The 20711-nt window shown below is 40.7% G+C and overlaps 1 protein-coding gene across 9 annotated transcripts in view; it reads right to left on the bottom strand.

The window, feature by feature from the left end:
* Positions 1 to 10038, bottom strand: part of MAPKAP1 (MAPK associated protein 1) — a 240090-nt gene extending 230052 nt beyond the window's left edge. For 2 of the 9 annotated variants that reach the window (XM_029919360.1, XM_029919359.1), the window contains exons 1-2: positions 9776 to 10038; positions 8062 to 8123 (exon numbers count right to left, since the gene is read on the bottom strand). The gene's annotated coding sequence lies outside the window, so the exon portion shown is untranslated. Of the gene's footprint in view, positions 1 to 4768; positions 4858 to 8061; positions 8124 to 9775 lie in introns of those variants that run through there. The other 7 variants (XM_029919356.1, XM_029919362.1, XM_029919361.1 and 4 more) reach the window with 5 other exon arrangements.
* Positions 10039 to 20711: the final 10673 nt, after the last annotated feature.

Here is a 20711-nt window from a genome sequence, read left to right as displayed (position 1 = left end):
GCACATGCTCTTTCTGTAACTCCAACAGCTACCATTTTTATTACATCAAAATACGCCAAAGCAGCGCCTGCATGGCTCAGCTGATTAAGCATCCGGCTTCAGCTCAGGTCATGACCTCATGGTTCATGAGTTCGAGCCTCGTTTTGGGCTCTGTGCTGACAGCTCAGAACCTGGAGCCTGCTTCAGATTGTGTGTGTGTGTGTGTGTGTGTGTCTCTCTCTCTCTCTGCCCTTCCCTCACCCTTCACACACTCTCTCTCTCTCTCTCTCTCTCTCTCTCAAAAACAAACATTAAAAAAAAAAAACTATAAAAAAAGAAAAAAACAAAAAGCTAAGTTACTACCACAGTGGCTAACACTGTGCTCCTTAACTGGAAAGAGCAGAAAAGGTACAAATAATACAAATTACAAATATTATAATCAAATTGTGCACTAGAGTAAAAAAGACAAGAAAATGATTTTTTTTGTTGGTTCCTACCCCGCTCCAAAAAAAAAGGTTAGACATACTCCATAGAAATGCCACTTACTCTAAATAGTTCACCAAGTTAAGGTTGCTATGAAATACTTCAAATTCCGTAAGCACTCAGGACTGCAAAGGCCATGAGAAGAGAATGTTCCAAGCACAGACTAATGGACAGAAGGTACAAATGAAATAAACCCTGATGCACGATGACTATCTAAGGAAGTCTAAACTGAAGACTGAATATATTTGTTTCAAAGTCATTAACCAAGCTTCAGTTTCTGAAACATGTTCAAAATACTTACCATATTTTATGTCTCCAGTGTAAATGACAGACATTTGTTATTCAAGATTACTAAATAATTTTCTTCACCTAGTTTAGGATATATTAAATATCTATCACATTTCAGACTTAGTTTTTATATTTTGCATTTTTTTATACTAACAGTTTTATTTCTTACCATGTATTTGTTGCCTATGCTAATGAGAATACAGGTTCTACCAACTCAGAATTTTTATTATCGTTTTGGGGATGTGACCACTCTTCTAATTTGGCTCACATTTTAACTCAGCAACTTTAATCCAGTGATCAAAGCTTCATTAGCTTATAAACAAACTGTTTCTCAGGTAAACCGAATTGCCCCACATCAGGAACTTAAGCAAATAAATAAGTACAAAAAAGGCAGAGATTATAAATTAGGGCAGACAAATCTGTATCTAGCCCCATGCCGGTAAAGAGCATTCTATCAATATAGTGAAATGCTAATCTCCTAATTAACAACCTAATTAGGTAATTATGGCTTTGCAGAGGGATGCCGAAATGAAATATGACAACATGGTCACCTCTTTATATGGCACCTGTGGGCCTTTTCAGCTGTCATTGCATAGAGTGCAATATCAATTTGAACAGATGACAAAGTGCTGTCATTTTTCATTCTGATAATATACAGAATGCTTTGGACAGAAGCAGTTTACAAAAAGAAACATCTTGCCTGGTATTTTCCTAATTTAAATATGCTCAAATACATCGTTAAATTTTGTGCATGTTTTTTATATTGTATACAGGAGAGTTACCACGTACAACAGCAACGACACCAAAAACCCTAACTGGCCATCTTGCTGTCTGTACGTGCTGAAACTACTGCAATTTCTATTATGGAATATGTGACAACTAAAAAAGCACCAACTCATGACATTCTAATATTCGTACTTTTTTGAGTATTGTTATCAGAAGAATTAAAACCCAAACTTTGACCTTTAATTTTTTCTTAAAAAAAGAAAGTCACACTTACAATTTCCCATACGAATAAAGCACTTCCCAGTATAGAAGCATTCAGTTCACATAAAAACTCTACATACCAATGTCCAGCCTCCCAGATACAGGAGTGTTCTCTCAAAGACTGTCACAGGGCTACCACTGTGCCGCGGGCCGCTGAAGAGGGGACAGTAGCACCAGGACACTGGTACCACCAACATAAATGCAACTCTTCTTCCATGAATGTCTTCCATAGGATTTGGGGGGAGGAGAGAAAAGCTAGCCTGGGACTCTCCACATCCTTTATGTCAACATACATGAAATTACATTCTAAATGTCAAACAACTGAGGTAATAACTAATTTGAAAATAATGCATTTTTATTATAAATTAGGGCAGATCACCTGTGTTAGTGGAAAATTTTTGATAGAAATGATTTTCAATGGCTCTACTCAAACTTCTTAATATCATGCCAAAACTAAAATAATTTTCTATAAAAAAATCAGAGAAAACAGGAAAAAAAAAGCATAAAGACCTATAATCTGACATCTATTTCTTCTTTTCCTTCGCATATATGTTTGACATAGTTAGATCATGACTTGTATAATTTTATATCCTTTTTCCACTGTGTTACATGATGAGCATATTACTATATCACTAAAATTCTTCTAAAATATCTAAGACTTCCATAATTTCTCTTTGTTGGCTACTAAAGTGGTTTCTAATTTTTGCTATTTTAAGTACTGCTACAGTGAACATCTTTCAACATAATTATTTTTATACATCTCTAATTATTTCTTTAACAAAAATTTCTAAAATTGGAATCACAAGTTCAAAAGCTTGCATGACTTATTTTTTAAAGCCTGGATAAATAATGCCAAAGTTCTCTCCAAAAAATTTTCACCAATTTATATTTCCACTAGCAACTTATGAGTAACCAATCACCACCCATCTTTGCCCGCAGTAAGTATTACTATTAGAGGTTTCTGTTTTTATTTTAAGTTTATTTATTTTGAGAGGGAGAGCTGAGTGGGGAGGGGCAGAGAGGGGAGAGAGAGAATCCTAAGCAGGCTCTGTGGGGCCAGTATGGAGCCCAATATGAGGCTGGAAGTCAAGAATGGTGAGATCACGCACGTTCTGAGCCAAAATGAAGAGTTAGACGCTCAAGCAACTGTACCACCAAGGCACCCCAATTATTATCAGAGTTTATTAAATCTTTACCTTTCGTCTTATTAGATTATACCTGTAACCAAATACTTTCACTGTATAATGAGTAACAACTTTCTGTAAGCATTAAGTTTAAGGAAGTAAGAAGGGTTAAATAAGTAAAGCCCCCTAGCTTTGTCATTATCAGTAGTTCTCTGCCTTCAATAGCTCTACTTCCAATTCTTCAGTTTCAGCATTAGCAGGACGGAGACAAAGAGAACATAATATCCCTTGTTTTAACAACTACAACACACACACACATAAAGGTAATATAAGCAGTTGGAAGTGCTTATGGTTATTTAACAAATCAATTCATTTAATCTAAATAGATCAATTCATTTAACCTAACACCTGAAAAGAACATCCTGAAACCCCTCCCAACAGTGCATAGTTGGTAGGTGCATCAATTCACAGAGCACAACTAGAAATGAACGAGATTAATCTCATGATCCTGACATGAAAATGAGTCTCATTTCTTCACAACCACTCCACACAGTCATTTCTTGTTACACTATATACTAACACTGGAATGTGTTATGCCTCTGCATGCTCGTCCCTCTCCAGAAGCATCGTAGTACCAGGTACTTACACTGTTTCATTTAACCCTCACCAGTACCATATATTAAGGCCAGCACTATTATCCTCATTTTGCAGACTGTCCAGGTCACACAGGAAATACCTGGCAGAGCCAATATTCAAATACAGCTGGGTGGGACTCTAAAGCCCCACCTCACATTGTTTCAAGATTCAAGCCTGCACCTCAGTTGTTAGTCTCCTTTAAGTCAGCAAGTGGCATTCAGATTAAAAATTTACGGTTTTAAGGGGCGCCTAGGTGGCTCAGTTTTTAAGCGTCTGACTTCAGCTCAGGTCATGTTCTCACAGTTTGTGGGTTCAAGCCCCGCATAGGGCTCTTCAGCTCAGAGCCTGAAGCCTGCTTCAGAGTCTGTGTCTCCCTCTATCTCTGCCCCTCCCCTGCTCATACTCTGTCTCTGTGTCTCTCAAAAACAAATCAACGTTGAAAAAATTTTTTAATTTACTGTTTTAAAAAGAAAACCATTCCTTTGAACAATTTTCTATCAATTTCTCTGCTGAAAGAGTACTTATTTATAATACAGTACCTTAAGATGAGTCCATAGGGAAATAAAAAAAATGTTTTTGAAGTCTCACACATTCAGCCCATTTTGTCTGCATCAATAGTAAAAGCATAAAATAAAAGTATACTCAAGTATAGGATATGAATCTAACTGCATATACTTGGGGCAAATGTGATATAATATTCAATTCAATTCATTTCACAAATGATTACTATAATCTAATTCCAAAAGTTACTCTAGTACCTACTTGGCTGTTTCCAGAATTTAAGTTTTGTTATTTAAGTGGTTTCTCCCATTTTTCTCAATTTCAATTACTTAAAACTGTTTTCTTCTTTGGGTCCAAATTTTGTGTTTCCTATATTAAATCTGTTTCCTCTATATATCTACACTGCTGCCAACTAGAGATAATAAATTTTGAGTGACTGGCCAGGATTTATTTTCATTTTTATATTCTATGTTATTTCCTTATACATAGAGTATGAATGAAAACAAGTATCTAGAAGACCAATATTTCTTCAATTTTCACCTTATAGAAGCTAGGTATTAAAATGAAAATAAATTAAACTCTTGGGCTGGGAACTCCCTGGCCATATTTCTCTCACTATGCTGGGTGTCCCTATGCCCCCTTTCAATCTTGTGTATACACAGTCAACAAAACACTGTATGCACTTGGGAAGCACCTGGCCTGTCAAGGTCCATTCCCAGAATTAGTGATGAACAAAGAACAGAGGGAAAAGCTGAGCAGTGGCTCCCTACCTGCTGTCCATTGGGGTCTGCCAGCAATCAGTTGTGTGACTTAAAGAGAGTCGATTAGAATCAGGAAGCTTGGCATCCTGAAAAGACCTCAGCTAGACTAGAGTTGAGGTCCTCATTGTCATGCAGATGGAAAAAAGATACAAGGATTTAAATCAAAAGGCTGTTAGTGGTATACTGTATTCAGAGTTCAAGTCCCTCTCAATCTGATGCACTTTCTACTAAACTGTAATTTACTAGGCATCAATTTCTTCATCTTAAGAGGTTATGGTTACCTTCCTTGTTCATTTCCTTTAATGTAGAGAGGACCAAAGAGACAAGAATCTGGTAGCATCTAAAGTGCTAAGAGCCCTGGGGTGCCTGGGTGGCTCAGTTGGTTAAGCATCCAACTCTAGATTTTGGCTCAGGTGATGGTCTCACAGTTCCATGAGATTAAGTTCCAAGCTCTTAGCACAGAGCCTACTTGGAATTTTCTTTCAACCTCTCTCTCTGCCCCTCCCCCACTAGCACTCCACAGGAGCGCTTTCTCTCAAAATAAACAAATAAACAAACTTGAAATGCTAAGAGCACTAATCAAAAGTATTACCAGGTCTTGTCCTCAATCAAACCCTATCATTCCTGAAAATTAGCCTGATTATATAATGAAAGCATTTAACCTGTCACTTCCCCAAAGCTATCAGTATGAGTCAATTACAACACACCGTCAATCTGCAATTTACCAGTAGACTTCTGATCAATAATCACTACATGCATTGTACCTCCTGCTTTGAACAGTGGGTACCAAAATTTCAGCCATCAGGCAGATCAGAGTTTACAATCAGGCAATCCAGTACTGTATGTAGCCCAGAAATGTGTGGGTTTTTTTTAATTTTTTTTAATGCTTTTTATTTATTTTTGAGACACAGAGAGAGACAGTGTGAGCAGGGGAGGGTCAGAGAGAGAGGGAGATACAGAATCCGAAGCAGGCTCCAGGCTCTGAGCTAGCTGTCAGCACAGAGCCCAATGTGGGGCTCGAACCCACGAACTGTGAGATCTGACCTGAGCCAAAGCCAGATGTTTAACCGACTGAGCCACCCAGGTGCGCCAGAAATGTGTTTTGATCTATACAATTATTTTTTAAATAGCAAATTTTAAAACTAAACACATTAAAATCCAGATTTTCAGCATCTCTTGAATGCTCCCCAAGAATATTACCCCTAAAAAAAACAAAACCAAAAACAAAAATATTATCCCCCATTGGGATTAAAACAAAAACTTTAAAAATTAAAAAAAAAAACAAAACAAATAAAAAGAATATTATCCCTCAGAAGATCCAAGGACACCAGATCCACCTCCTCACAGAGCAACAAGCAACTGGAGCTGAGCAGCAACTGGTACCTTCCGGCTGGTCACAGGCAGTCCAGTTCACCAGGTCTGTCCTACTCTTTACCATGAGCACTTGAGCTGCAGATCCCTGAGGTATATGTTCAAAAGAGAGCTGATATTTGTTTACTCTTTTCTGGCCACCAGCTATGTACTTCAGGCAATATATTTAACCACTAAGCCTCGGGTTGCTCATGTGTTCAAAGGGGGTAATGCCACCTATGTCACAGAACCACAAAGACTGAAGGAAATACGGTATACAAAAACATTTAATGAGGGGCCCCTGGGTGGCTCTGTGGGTTGAGTAGCCGACTGTTGATTTCAGCTTAGGTCATGGGCTCATGGTTCTTGAGTTCAAGCCCTGCGCTGACAGTGCAGAGCCTGCTTGGGATTCTCGTTCCCTCTGCCCCTCCTCCACTCACGCATGCATGCTCTCTCTCTCAAAATAAATAAAACATTAAAAAAATTAAGGATGACTAAAATGTAAGTGCTCCATTATTAAATTTAGCACAAACTGAAATATGTTAACTTTTGAGTCAAAACTTCTAAAAATCCTCAAGCTCACAGAAAACACAAGGTCGGAGCTCCTCCCACATGCAATGTGACAGAATTCCTAGTAATATAATAATGTGGTATCTATGGCTATGTCCTTAATAATAAGGCCTATACATACAAGTAACAGATTACAACAAATTCTCTTAATCTAAAATACATATAAATCCACTGAGCTGCAAGTTTCTAAAGTCCTCAGTCACGAGTCAACAAACAAGCCCCCCCCCCCATATATTTAACGTGACCGATGAGACCATGAGCTTCAGCAGGGACCTCGTTCATTCTTCATTATCCTCGCACTGTGAAGGCACAGCGAAGCTCCGGCTCCAGGGCTAGCATCTCTCTGAAGCCTCTTCAGAGGGTCCCCACACATCACAAAGAAGAGTGAAGATCCCAAAGTCTAGCAGATAATCCCCTCTACTCACAGCTCCAACAGATGCATAACCTCAAGGAATTTGCTCTAGTTTCCTCATCTGTAAAATCAGGATGCTAACAACACTTTTCTGTATAGGAAGGAGATAGTGCATTTAACACAATGCTGGCACAAAGTAAGTGCTCATTAGCTGCCCTGTGGGTGTTCCCTCCTTGGAGCACTGCAGTAGCTCTACTACTTCACTGTAGTTCACCGGCACATACTTCCGTCTCTCCCACTGAACGTCAACCACCTCAGGGTGGGCACCTGGTTTTATTTCTCTTTGCCTCCCTAGGGTCTTCTCTTTTCCCTCTCTCACTGCTGAATGAATCATAGATTCTCAAAGCATTAAACTGCAAAACTTATGAGAAGAAACTGGACGTTAACTCTCTTAATTGACCTGAAGCCCTCACTAACTCTGACCCCCTACAGACCCTCCAATTTGTCTCCCCACTAGAAGCAGCAATGGCTTTATTTAGTCTGGTCTACTCACCACTCTAAAACCATCACAGGCGTTTCATCTTCGCACCTCACACTATCATTTCAGGGGTCCTTGTATCAGGTCCTTTATCCACATTAGCTCATTAAATATCCACAACACTCCACGGGATCCAAAATTATCCCCCTATCGCAACCCATACTGGAGAAAAATAATGATTGGAATTAAGAAACTTGCCCAAGGACAAGAAGTAAGTAAGAGGAGGGACAAGGAATTGAATCCAGAGTTCAGGTTATCCTCTATAGAAAGTATTCCATGCTCATATTCAAAGTTGAACTGAGCCACCTATCACATTCTTGCCTTGGAAGATCACAGTCTTCTCTACATTTACAGGACTAGCAGTATTATACATTTTGACATTTTTCTCTTGTAGTTTTTTCGATATGTACTTGCATATCGAGTGTTATGTTATGCGAAAGAAGGCTAAACACATAATGAAAAAAAAGTACAGATGTAGGACATCAGACAGACCTGGGTTTGAATCCTGTCTCTGTCTGGTACCAGATGTGTAATTTATCCTGAGTCTTCCTAATCTGTAAATTGAGGTTGAAAATCATTAAATAAGAGAAACCAATATATAGTTTCAGTACACAGTAAATAATAAAAGTTAACCCTACACTATGACACATTACTTGACCACAGCACACTTCTCAAAAGCCAATGACCCACCCCACCTCTGTACCATCACAGTGTCACAGAACAAGCCTTCACACAGTGTACTTATCCCTTGATCTTGGAATTATTTCCTTATCTCTCCCTCACACTAAATTGAGCTCCCTGTAGCCAAGCACTGAGTCTTATTTATCTACAAACTATCTAGCATGATACCTGCAATATATATGTATATATTTATATTTATATACACACACACACAAATATACATATATACACTCAGTATATGTTTGCTAAATAAAATTACTGTAGATATAATGAGTGTTTATAGGATTCCGGAAAAAGAAATCTTTTCCAATTGAGACTGTCTCAGATTGGTTGAGGGAGACCAATTTCAGCTGGGCCCTGAGTAACATCTCAATAGATGGGAACAGAAAAGGAGAAACCTAGGCAGGGAGAATGTCCTACCAAAAAAAAAAAAAAAAAAAAAAGGACAGAGAGAAAAACAAAGGCAATTTGAGGTCATACTTATCTAAAGTAAAGGATCAGGCTAGGGAATTATGGAAGGGGACTTTGTCAAGCATTGCTGGAGCCAGATCAAGAGGTGTAGAGGAATGTGAGGACAGCATGGCATCACAGCAGTTTAAAGTAGACATGAGCACAAAGCTAAATGACAAAGGGGCCACGGGCATGCCTCACAGGCCCCAGCAAACTTGCAAGTGTGTAAACTGGAAAAGATGAACACGATTATCAATGCTTCATCAAGAACTCTTTCAGCATTTACTAAGCACCTCCTGTGGACTCAAAGAATGAGGAATATAACATGGTGCCAACTTTTCGTGTTCTGGAAGTTTTTAAATTAGTAACCACCCCCTTTTCCTTGTGAAAAGTAGAATGAAAATGATCACTTTAACTGATGTGGTCTGTAACATGACTCTTTGCACAGTGCCAAGTACTGTGTGACAGGCTTCAAAAATTACTTGCACTCATTACGAATAAAATTTTAACCAATTTCTGAGTCAACTTTTGGGTCCCTGGTTAAAGTAATTCCCTTGTTTAAACTACATATTTTTTTCTTAGCCTTAACCAGATCTAGAAGACTCTGCCACACTCATAAACAAAAAGCTGTATCAAAGTCCCAGCAGCATTCTAGCTAGAAAAAAAGTTTTGTGGGCTGCTTACCCCTTTGGGAAACCGGGGAGAAGGGGCGCTAGGAACCAGGGACCACACAGACAATGCTTTAAAACTTTCTTTCCGTGTTACGAAGATCAGGATACCTAGATGTTGCAGAGTGGAAGGGCCAGAAACTGCCGGAGCCAACCCATCCCCCTCCCAACACTACCCAGTCCACAGGCTTCTCCTCCCCCAATCACACCCCCCCAGTGTCAGGCTCGCTGCAGCCTCCGGCTCTGGAAAGGACCAGGAAACGGATGCTCACTCAGAAGCCCTGATGAAGGGCCAGGCACACTCCCCTCCGGGGCAGCACCCAGAGCGGAGGAGTGAGGAGGGCCTCCAGGCCCCACGGGCTGACGGGAGAGTGAGCGAGGGAGCTAATTTCTGGGGCAACCTTTACCTGAAGCTGCTGCCACACTACGGGCCGGGTGGGCCCGGGACACGTTCCTGAGGGAAGAGCCCGGCTTCCCCGCGCCTCTCGGCCCCCTGCCCAGGGCTCCTCACTCGCGGACTCCTTGGGGCGGGCGCTCTTCGCGGCCGGCTCAATTCCCGCTCTCCCAGCTCGCCCTCATGCCCCCACTGCTCGCCGCCGCCGGCCGGCCGAGCCGCAACCCCGTTGCCCGGAGCCGCGCCACGACCCGGAACCGCACCCCGCGCACCGGAAGTCCCCGACCGAGGGGAAGCCGCTGGCTGGGGACGTAGTGCGCAAGCCCCAGAGCAGAGAGCAAGGAGTGAAGCCCTCCCCGGGGGCGGGGCCGAACGAAAGGACCTGCGCATGCGCTGCACTGCAGCGGTCTGGCTAAGGACTGAGTCAGAGATTAGCTGGGAATCTAGCGCAGGCATCAACCCTTGTATTTGCGTTGGATAGAAATCAACATTAGCACTCTCCTTCAAATCTTCTCTTAACTCCGAAACAAAGTCCTCGATTCATCCAGAAATGAGTGATGAGGCGGCTTTGTCTCTGGGTCACAAAGATCTGGGACTTGAGTTCAGATGCCAACTGTAACTCGTGTATTCTCAGAAAAGACACCTCTCTTATCTGACTCACAGTTTTCACATCCATACAGTAGTTCCAATTTTAGTGTATTCCTGTGATTATCGAATTGGATGATGCTTTTAAAGCACTGAGCACAATGCCTGACACAGAAATACCTGGAAAACGTTAGTCGTTACCCTTATTATCTGTAAAATGGAAATAATTCTCTTCCTCAAGAAGAGCAGGGAATTGGGTCTCAACTATACATCCACAGAAATAAATGAAAAAGGGGCGCCTAGGTGGCTCAGCCGGTTAAGCGTCCGACTTCGACTCGGGTCATGATCTCACGGTTCCTGAGTTTGAGCCCCCCGTCGGGCTCTGTGCTGACAGCTCAGAGCCTGGAGCCTGCTTCCAATTCTGTGTCTCCCTCTCTATGCTCCTCCCTCACTCATACGCTGTCTCTGTCTCTCAAAAATAAATAAACATTTTAAAATAAATAAATGAAAAAAAAATTTAAGAACTGAAGGGAGATTTCCATGAGAGAAGAGGACTGGAGCTGAACAGGAGCTCACTGTTGGAGGGCTCTCTCCTGACAGAATCAGTGGGGGGGAAGCCTCGGAGAAAGGAAAGGACCCAAATGGTGCTGTGATACGTTATCTCTCCAGAGAAAGTCCAGAAAGCCTCTCAAAAATGCAGCTTAGCAAAAGAAAAAGAAAATCAAGGCTGAATTTCAGTCCTGGAACATCATTACATAATATTAAAGTCACCAACAAATACACCATGGCTCCTCCCCCATCTGTTCAAATATGAGATTGATCTAGCTTATACAGAGAAAGAAATAAAGCACCTTAATACCCAAATGCGCTCTTGCACACACAGCACCACAGTTCCGTTAGGTGCCGGCTGGAGGCACTCTGCTAAAGCCAAGTGTGTGAACAAGGTTTGAAAATCCGAGGTCACCAGGTCCCCTCCTAAGTATTAATCCTCATTTTCACTTCCCTTTTGAGCTCTGGCCTGAAGTACAGCTGCTGTACTGACACATAAAACTTAACCTATCTAAAACTGAAATCAACTGGACCCCCTAAAGTTTTACAGGTTCTAAGGGACTGTACCTCTTACAAGTTTTGTGACTTCATTCTCTAACATTCCCTCTAAATTTCCTTATCTATAAAATGGAAAGACAAAAGTCCTCACTAATCTCATTGGGTCATCATGAGGATTAAATGAATTAATGCATATAACTCGCACAGAATAGAGACTGGACCATAGCTAGTCAGTAAACAGATACTTACTGAGTACATATGTATTAAATTTATCCTAGGCACTGGAGATTCAATGGTGAAAAACAAAAAAAGAGGGACTCCACCATCATGAAACTTACAGTTAAGTTTGATTGAATTTGAAAGAGTAGGCAAGTTGGAAGGCAGGGAAGTATAAGATTTCAAGGACAATGTTGGGGACCCCCATTGAGAATGGAGACTCTGAATTTACAGCAATACTATATAATGGTTTGCGTGATTGTTCTAAAACTGTTAGTGTCAAAAGTCAAGATACAGGCACACAAAGAGGAAGCAATTGGGTTAATCCAAGGAAGCAGTTTTGCCAGACAGGTGTGATGGGGTCAAAGAATTTAAGACTAGCTTTTATAAGTGCTTAAAAAAGAGCACCTGGCTGGCTCGTTAGGTCAGCATGCAACTCTAGATCTCAGGGTTGTGGTTTTGAGTCCCAAGCTGGGCATAGAGATTATTTAAAAATAAAATTTTTAGGGATGCCTGAGTGGCTCAGTCAGTTAAGTGATCAACTCTTGATTTTGGCTTAGGTCATGATTTCGCTGTTCATGAGCTCGAGCCCCATGTTGAACTCTGTGTTGGCATCATTGAGCCTACTTGGGATTCTCTTTCCCCCTTTCATTCTACTGCCCCCCTCTTGTCCAAATAAATAAACTTAAAAAAATAAAAATAAAAGTATAATATTTAAAGAAAATTTTTAAATGTTTATTTAATTTTGAGAGATAGAGACAGTGCATGAGTGAGGGAGGAGCAGAGAGAGAGGGAGACACAGAATCTGAAGCAGGCTCCAGGCTCTAAGCTGTCAGCACAGAGCCCAATGCAGGGCTCGAACCCACAGACCTGAGATCATGAACTGAGCTGAAGTCGGACGCTCAACCAGCTGAATCACCCAGGCGCCCCCCAAAAGTAAAATATTTTTTTAAACTGGTATGCCTGGCTGGCTCTGTCTGTCAAGCATCCAACTCTTGATCTCAGCTCAGGTCTTGATCTCCAGGTCATGAATTTAAGCCCTGTGTTGAGCTCCATGCCACACACCCCCTCTCAAATGCTTAAAGCAAAGGGCCACAGAATGGATGCTGGATAGGTAAGAGAATTCCAGAAAGGCTTATGTCACTGGCCTGCAAGTCCCAGAACATATGCAACGAAGGTCACTAATGGAGCAAGGCACGAAGATGGAGGTTATCCTCAGAGATGGCTATCTTAATAACCACAGATGAAAAGCCATGTGAGAGTGAGGTCCTGGCTGAAGTAGAATAGAGACAAAGAACTGAGATGCCATGTAAACCGCTATAGCTCCCAGGATGATGGATAGACAGGGTAAAAAGTAAGCTAACTGGAATGGCATTGGGAAGGTAGGTAGATCAAGAGGCAAGAAGACAGACCAACCGCATGGTTTAGCCTCTAAGAAGTGGAAGTTATATTGGGAGGAGGAATGCCATTCAAGAGCAAAGCATACATTGACTTCTCTCCTGGTCCAGGAGTACGTGGAGGTAGGACCATCACAGCTGATAAACAGAAAATTATATTTTTACAATACATTGATGGTGCTGGGCCAGGGGCCAGATGGGGGACTCCAGTAGACATGAGGGCAGAGGGACCAGCACTTCAGCATACCCAGGACAGTTAGGTTTCATAGACTTCAGTTCCAACTGGAAAGGAGACCATGGTAGAGAATGGCGGTTCCTTTTCTTTCAGTCCCTAGGACTAGAATGGGGGAAATGGACAGAGGTTCAAAGACACCCTTTGGCTATGTGGCCTTCACTAAGTTATTTGCCTTCTTTAAATCTCAGTTCCTTCATCTAGGTTGTTGTGAGGATTCAGTGAAGTGATGTGTGGACACTGCTTTGAACATTATCTGGCATATGGAAAGTGTTCTGTAAATGCCAGCTTTTATGGCATGGCACATGAAGATGGGCAGCAAGCATCAGGTCCCTTATGCATTTGCTTTCCTTATTTCCTGTTCAAACTGCAGTTGCGTTATCCATTTCCACTCAGTAAACTTCCCTTCTTCTTCTTCTTCCTTCTCCTTCCCTCCTCCTCCCCCCATTTTCCTTCACCTCCTCCTTCTTCTTTGTGGCTTTAAAACAACCATTTATTATTTTTTATAATTTTGTGGGTTGGTGGGCAGTTCTTCTGCCAGTCTTGCCTTCCAGTGAATATCAGCCAGAATGGTTGGAAGGTCTAAGATGGCTGGAGATGTTCCTCAGGGCACCTTGTGTCTTCTCTAGTGGCCTTCTTAGGTTTCTACACATGCTACACATATGGCAATATTATAAAAGGATAAACCTTGATATGCTTTTAAAACACACATGCACACATTATAACTATTTCTAAGTATAGTCTATTCATTCTTGAAGACCCAAGTCACATACTGCTTCCTTCAGGAAGCTTTCCCAGATCACCTCTCCCTATTAGGCCACACAAAGTGCCTCATTCTCTGTGTTCAACATTTATCACATTTTCTGTTCTTTTGATATACATCTGTCCTCTTGACAGGCCATAAGCAAAGGAATGTTTGTTATTTCTTCTTCTACACTAAAATCTTAAGACATCACAAACACTTGGTAAAATGCGTATTAAATGAAAAGATGCTCAAAACGTGCACATGAATTGAAGCAATTGAAAATCTTTTTTTGTATAAGCAGAATTTGCACATGGAAAATAGCACTTTGCCACGTCTAAGACAACAAGCTGAGAGTAAACATAATGGGATGAAAGTAATGCTCTTTCAAGCCCTGCCGGAGCTGTGGGAAAACAGAAGCACCTTCTAGTTTCTCAGCAAATGTGTGTTCTTAATATTTTATATATATGAATATGTTTCCCTGCTATTTCCCCAGTTTTGGTTTCCTCTCCTTTTGAAATATATTTTTTCCTCCCACAGGGAAAACATAGGCATTTATACTCTGACGGTACAAAGCAATTTCAGAACAACAGTAAATTAAGTGTCAAAAATCCATCCAAACTATTTTAAGGAAGCTCCCAAGAAGTGAGCAATGTAGCATTTTTAAAAATTAAAATAACATAAATGCAAAGAATTTTTTAAGGCAAAGGTATTGTTTACGATAAGTTGTGTTTGGTGGGCAGAAGGAAAGCACCACAGTAACCAACCAGAAAATCCTAAGGCAACACTTTGGAGATACAATTTAGGCACAGATCAGTTCTGGGGGTCAGCAGAGATTCATTGAGCTTTGTTCTGTTGTTTTGGGGCTGAATATTATTGCTTGTGACTATCCCTTTTTAGATACTCAGGGTGAAAATGAAACATCTGGCTGGAATTCTATAGCATCTCTCTGGCTACATTTAATATAGAATTGAAATCCTTTCCTCAAATTCAGGCCCAGAACCAGCTCCTAATAGTGTCTTTTCTGGCTCTAAAGGTTAGCTAGTACTGTGAGTGCCAACTCCTAAATTAATTGATGTTAACAGGACCTAGGATGTAAAAAAACAGACTCGTATGTGTTGTCGAATGCAACTTCTAAGAATGCATAATTAACAGTGTTTCCATTAATATACAGTATGTTCAACAGTGAGACACCACTATCATAAATAAAGGTAGACATGGATAAATTTATAATTAAAAATGCATTAGAAATTACAAGCATAATTTATTTACTAATGTGCACTGGAATAAATTTTATGTGTAATATTTTAAAACGGCATTAATAAATAATAGTGAACATAAAATGTTTCTGCAGTTAAAAATATTTCAATAAATATTAGTAAGTTAAATGTGCTGCAGAGTTATAATTGCTATGAAGTAAAGTTTATAGAACACAATCGCAATATAGAGGACTGGTTCTTGGGTATATTCAAAATATCAGAAAGAAATGTCTTTCTTCAAAGCTGACAAGTAGGTTATTCAAAGGAGGGCCAGCAATTATTTTAAAAATAAAAGCTTAGAACATCCAAATAGTGAATAATTGCCCATTGCTTGAGAAGCCCAAAGTCCTTCTTATCAAGCATATTACAGATTAGTGCATTCAAACCTTACTCATCTGTGTGTTTGGGGGCACGCTCATTTGGAGCAATTTCTCCCACCTGAGAATTCCTATAGGTCTCTCTTGAAGCTTTTCCTTAAAAATCGACCTTATCTTGCCCTGTGGTTTTGCTCTGTCGATGGCAAACAATTCCTAGGTGGCAGGCACTATTCTCAGTGCTCACATATTTTATTTACTCCATGCTCTTAACCACTTCACTCTGTTGACTCTAGTATTTTCTTTTATTTATTTCATTTTGTTTTTAAAATGTATATTTATTTATTTTGAGTGAGAGAGCAAGAGTGAGCATGTGCACTGGGGAGTGGCCGCGAGAGAGAAGGAGAGAAAGAATCCCAAGCAGGCTCCACACTGTCAACACAGAGCCTCATGTGGGACTGGAACTACAAACCATGAGGCCATGGCTTGAGCGGAAATCAAGAGTTGGAGGCTTACCTGAATGAGCTACCCAGGCGCCCCCTGACTCAATGGCTTTCATCTTATATTTATTTCACTTTCTGAGTGTTCGCATGTGTTTTTAATGAGACTGTAAGTCTCACAAGACAGCTTATGCTCAGGTGTAGAGCAGTGCTGGTATTTGTTTTTGTGGTTGTTTTGTTTTCTGGACGCTATCAGCGTTGACTGATAGCAATGAATGGCATCAATCATCGATCGAACCGTATTTTTTTTAATTTTTAAAAATTTTGTTAATGTTTATTTTCAAGAGACAGAGAGAGAGAGAAAGCAAGCAGGGGAGGGGCAGAGAGAGAGGGAGACACAGCATCTGAAGCAGGTTCCAGGCTCTGAACTGTCAGCACAGGGCCTGACACGAATCTTGAACCCACAAACTACAAGATCATGACCTGAGCCGAAGCTGGATGCTTAACCAACTGGGTCACCCAGGAGCCCCTATTATTTTCATTTTTAAAAAGCTTTTATTACTATACTCTTAACCAACTACAAAAAAATAGTTAGATATAACTTACTTTATAAAGTTACTGAAAATTACATCTTTGTCTTCAAAAATGCATTTGCGTAAGTTTCAGGTTAAATTATAAAAAAGCTACCCTAAGTCTGCACACATTGGAAGTACCTGAATAAAAAATTAACAAAATTAATTAATTTTAATGTTCCCAAAACAATCCATATTTTGGGCTATGTTAGTTTCTTTTAATTGATTTTTTTCTAGTTCTTATGTAAAATCTATATTTTTTAAGTTAAATCCAAGTTAGTTAACGTATGGTGTAATAATAATTTCAGGAATAGAATTTAGTGATTCATCACTTCCATGTAACACCCAGTGCTCATCCCAACAAGCGCCCTCCTTAATGCCCACCCCCCGTTTAGTCCATCCCCCGACTTGATACCTTGCCAGCAACGCTCAGTTTGTTCTCTGTATTTAAGGATCTCTTATGGTTTGTCTCTCTCTCTCTGTTTTTATATTATTTTTGCTTCCCTTCCCTTATGTTCATCTGTTTTGTATCTTAAATTCCACATAGGAGTGAAGTCAAATGAAAATAGTCTTTCTCTGACTGACTTATCTTGCTTAGCATAATACAGTCTAATTCTATCCACACTGTTGCAAATGGCAAATTTTCATCCTTTTTGATCACCAAGTAATATTCCATTTTTAATTTTTTAATGTTTATTTATTTTTGAGAGAGAGAGAGAAAGTGTGAGAAGGGGAGGGATAGAGAGAGAGGGAGACACAGAATCTGAAGCAAGCTCCAGGCTCTGAGCTGTCAGCACAGAGCCTAATACAGGGCTCAAACTCAAACTGTGAGGTCATGACCTGAGCCGAAGTCTGATGCTTACCCAACTGAGCCACCCAGGCACCCCTATACCACATCTTCTTTATCCATTCATCAATCAGTGGACATTTGGGATCTTCCATACTTTGTCTATTGCCAATAGTGCTGCTATAAACATTGGGGTGCATTGCCCCTTCGAATCAGCACTCCTGTGTCCTTTGGATAAATACCCAGTAGTGCAATTGCTAGGTTGTAGGGTAGTTCTATTTTTAATTTTTTGAAGAACCTCCATCCTGCTTTCCAGAGTGGTTGTACCAGTTTGCCTTCCCACCAGCAGTGCAAAACGGGTTGACCCTTATTCTGTGCCTGGCACAGATATGCCTTATGCCTTTATATACCTAATCTGACTTAATCCTCACAACAATCCAATAAATAAATACTGTTCTTATCCCCATTTAATGAATGAAGTAACTGACCCTGAGAAAGATGAAATCAGTTCCTTAAGATCATATAGCTAGTAACTGGCTGACTTGGAAGCCCCAAGTTCCCAATAATGATACACAGCCCCTGTTCCTAAAATAACCACATCCTTTCTCAAAATCATCATCATGTCACAATCCTTTCAGGTAGATTTTCCCCCCATTGATAGATAATCTAAGTGCCTCCTTTTCCCATTTAACGTAATTCCCTCATGTCCTGTCCTGAGTAGACAAGAACTGATGTTTAAAACACATGAGCAATATCTCTTTAGATGTTTGAAGATGGCTATTTTGTCCATACCTTTCTTTTCTCCATGATGCAGTAGAAGTAACCTCCCTCCTTTAGGCTTCTCTCCTAGGGACTCCTTTCTAAGGTATTCCACCCCACATACCATATCCCTAGCGTAGATTTGGATTTTCTTTATCTCAATTCATTATCATCACCTTCAATGAGAATTTATTAAGCACCCACATGCGCATATGATCTGTGCTGGAATTTACACAATCCAGGAAAGCTAAAGTTGCCCTGGCATTAAGAAGATGTCTGGGACCCAAATAGTGTTATTTTATTTTATTTTATTTTATTTTATTTTATTTTAAACTCTTTGAGAGAGAGTGTGTGCACACACTTGAGAAAGGGAGAGGGGGGGGTAGAGGTAGGGAGAGAGAGAGAGAGACTATTGTTTAAATTTTTTTTAATGTTTTACTTAGTTTTCAGAGAGAAAGAGACAGAATATGCTAGAGCAGGGGAGGGGCAGAGAGAGAGAGAGGGAGACAGAATCTGAAGCAGGCTCCAGTTTCTGAGCTGTCAGCACAGAGCCTGATGCAGGGCCTGAACTCGTGAACCTTGAGATCATGACCTGAACCAAATTCAGGCACTTAACCAACTGAACCACCCAGGTGCCTCAAGAGAGAGAGAATCTTAAGCAGGCTCCACACTCAGCACAGAACCCAACAAGGGCCTCAATCCCAAGACCCTGGGGGGAGGGGTGCTGGGGTGGCTCAGGTGGTTAAGTGTCCAACTCTTGACTTCAGCTCAGGTCATGATCTCACAGTTATGAGATGGAGCCCCAAGTTTGGATCTGCACTAACAATATGGAGCCTGCTTGGGATTCTCTCTTTCCTTCTCTGCCTGCCCCTCCTCTAAATGCACGTGTGCACACATATGCTCACTCGCACTCTCTCTCTCTCTCTTTCAAAATAAATAAACATTTAAAAATAAAAATCCCACAACCCTGGGATCATGACCTGAGCCAAAATCTATAGTTGGATGCTCAACCGACTGAGCCACCCAGGCACCCCCAACTACTGTTATTTTAAAACCTTCGTGATTCAGGATAGATACCATATGTTTGCACTAATAGGTCTAACAGGAGAAACCTAACAGAGGACCACAGGGAGAGGAAGGGGGAAAGAGAGCTGGGGAGAGTGAAGGACACAAACCATGAAAGACTATTAAATACTGAAAACGAACCATGGACTGAAGGGGGAGGTCATGATCTCACAGTCCGTGGGTTCGAGCCCTGCATTGGGCTCTGTGCTGACAGCTCAGAGCCCGGAGACTGCTTCAGATTCTGTGTCTCCCTCTCTCTCTAACCCTCCCCTGCTCACACTGTCTCTCTCTTTCTCAAAAAAATAATAAATAAAACATTTAAGGATGTTCATCATTAACTTAAAAACAACAGCTGCCATCAAAAACTGACAGATCTTTAGCAAGTTACACACAGGAATATAACACACATAGCACAGAGGATAAAAGGCATTTGAATAGTAGCATGTAGAGTGTGGTAGCATGTATATTGTGAAAAAATATGCGCATGTACACATCCATCTATACAAATAGATATACATCTGTACATCTCTACAAATGCTTTGGCAGAGGCCCGCAGACGTTCACAAACACTACAGTGACTCTCCCTAGGGAAGGATTGGGGGCTTGGGGTACCTGTATCTTTTGCATAATATTGCAAAGCTCAATTTTACTTGCACAGTCATAAAATAGATGAAGAACATAAACTTTTAAAAGAAAAACATGCTGCTTTCAGTCATAGAAACTAGCTCTTGATCCCCAAGATGAATCCGACTTCGTGCCTCAGTCTCCCCTCCCAGGATCAGCACAATAATTGGGTCCCTTCCATACCTCGAATCTCAGCTGGTCATGGCTTCTGTCTCTCCTCTTTAATCTTTATCCTAAAGATTCCAGGATGTTTGTGTGATTGATGTGAAAGATCAAATATGAAAGCTCCACCAAGAACCTGCTACAAGTTTTACACATGATTAGCTACTTAGAGTTTTTTACACTTGCCTTTCCTGTTTTTCCCCTGCTCGAGGGGCTGTCAAGAGTTTCTGGAATGGATAATAATAATGTTGGACAACACTTATTCAACAACTAAATGTATTTGCATCCGGCTGGGCACTGTCCTAGGTACTAGGGATGGAATCAGTGCGCAAAACAAGACAAAAACACTCTCCTCACGGAGCTTACATTCTAAGGGAGGGAGACTAATGATATTGAAATTATTTATAAGTAATACCTAAAATAAGTGAGTGGTATGAGCTATGGGAGGAAGATAAAACTGGAAGTCCTGGAATGAGTTACAATTTTAAGTAAGTAAATTGGCTGGAGGTGGCTCACTGATTGGCAAAGTTTCAGTAGAAACGTAGCTGTCTGGAGAATGATAAATCCTTGGTGAAGTACTTTTTTTTCATGTTTATTTTTACGTGGGGCTCGAACCCACAAACCATGGGATCATGACGTGAGCTGAAGTCGGACACCTAACTGACTGAGCCACCCAGGTGCCCTGTTAGTGAGGTACTTTTTAAGTATGATGTTTTTGAATCCTCATAATTGCCCTAAGAATTAAATA

Source organism: Suricata suricatta, chromosome 13 (genome assembly GCF_006229205.1).
Source record: "Suricata suricatta isolate VVHF042 chromosome 13, meerkat_22Aug2017_6uvM2_HiC, whole genome shotgun sequence".
NCBI classification, from domain to species: domain Eukaryota; kingdom Metazoa; phylum Chordata; class Mammalia; order Carnivora; family Herpestidae; genus Suricata; species Suricata suricatta.
The sequence above is the reverse complement of the archived record's forward strand: the minus strand, read 5'-3'. Positions and strand labels throughout refer to the sequence as shown.